Genomic DNA, 233 nt, shown 5'->3' with positions numbered 1-233 from the left:
GTAACTGATAGCTATACAGTAATATATCACCATGAGGTCTCATACAAAACATATTTCATATGTTGGCCTACTCATACAGACTTGTACATACTATTTTTGTTTCCATTTCTTTATATTTCATCATAAATCACCATGCATCGTTCAAATGCATTGACATATGGCATAAGGTATTTCTTTGAACTGATATCTATATGTAAGGACTTTATCACACGCCGTATGTATGTTCGGAATTC

This window comes from Penaeus monodon, chromosome 28 (genome assembly GCF_015228065.2).
Source record: "Penaeus monodon isolate SGIC_2016 chromosome 28, NSTDA_Pmon_1, whole genome shotgun sequence".
In the NCBI taxonomy this organism is placed as follows: domain Eukaryota; kingdom Metazoa; phylum Arthropoda; class Malacostraca; order Decapoda; family Penaeidae; genus Penaeus; species Penaeus monodon.
The sequence above is the reverse complement of the archived record's forward strand: the minus strand, read 5'-3'. Positions refer to the sequence as shown.